This window comes from Empidonax traillii, unplaced genomic scaffold, assembly GCF_003031625.1.
Source record: "Empidonax traillii isolate 1590-97213 ecotype Southwest subspecies unplaced genomic scaffold, ASM303162v1 scaffold838:size422897, whole genome shotgun sequence".
In the NCBI taxonomy this organism is placed as follows: domain Eukaryota; kingdom Metazoa; phylum Chordata; class Aves; order Passeriformes; family Tyrannidae; genus Empidonax; species Empidonax traillii.
The window spans coordinates 84,492-85,510 of NW_020956031.1; the positions used below are offsets into that span (position 1 = coordinate 84,492).

At 36.3% G+C, this 1,019-nt stretch overlaps 1 protein-coding gene across 1 annotated transcript in view; it reads right to left on the reverse strand.

Moving 5' to 3' along the window:
• The window catches only part of LOC114066968 (CUB and sushi domain-containing protein 1-like), a gene marked incomplete at its 3' end in the record, with an annotated part of 246,559 nt that overhangs the window by 21,541 nt on the left and 223,999 nt on the right, over positions 1 to 1,019 (reverse strand). The gene's annotated exons all lie outside the window — the stretch shown is intronic.

Genomic DNA, 1,019 nt, shown 5'->3' on the forward strand with positions numbered 1-1,019 from the left:
CTGAGAAAGATTGTGATGATCTGCAATGAAGGAACTCCTGTTTTCCTAACTGTCCTTCCACAGAATTACTTCCAAACTGTCAACAAGAAAAGTGTAACTGGAAGACAACATCTAGCTCATCATCTCATGTATGATAACAAAAAAACCCAAGAAAATATCCTTTTTAACGTGGCCATTTTTGAGTATCCCCTTAGACAAAAGACATACACTCATAAAAAACAAGTTTGTCCTGTGCTTGAAAGCCCACAGAATATGAGGGTAAAAGTGACAGTATCTCTGTGTGTTAAACAAGGTACTTAGCAATCAAAAAGATAGGTATAAGAAACTGCTATGACCTTTTCTGGAGGCCTGCATATAAACCTGATTACCCATGTTCAAACAAGAGTAATTGAATATGAAGCAAATGCAGAGCAGGGCTATTAAAGTGATCAAGAGCTGGAGAGCTTTCAAGAGGATACTGCAAGATTTTTCCAGCCATAATCTGAGAAATGAGGATTAAAACATAGTAACTATGAAGACATTGGAAGGCAAACACAAAATCATAAGAAATATTATGCCAGCTAAGGCTGGGGGAAAAAAGAAAGTGCTTGAACAAATCACAATTACAAGCAGTTTGAAAATGAAAAGCATTCTAAGGAAAACATTAAACTATGGGATAGTTGCCATGCAGTCATACGGAGAGAGGAGACTGGGCAGGGTATGACTAGTCCAAAGCTGACTTTAATTTATAATACAATTTTAAATAAAAGCCACTCCCTGTATAATAAGGAGTCTGATCAGGGAATGAAGCAGCTTTATCATCTGACATAACTGGAAAAAAAAGGTCTGAGACCTACTTGCACACCTCCTGTCCTGTCAGCCTGCTAACACATAGGTGTTTGGGGTTGAATTTTGTTTTCACTGAGACACTTAAAATTGAATTTGACAGAGAATAAGAAATTTAATTGACTTCTGATTTTACATTGAAATGCACACATTTCAATATGGAAAACAGGTATGTACCAAGATAAAATTAACTT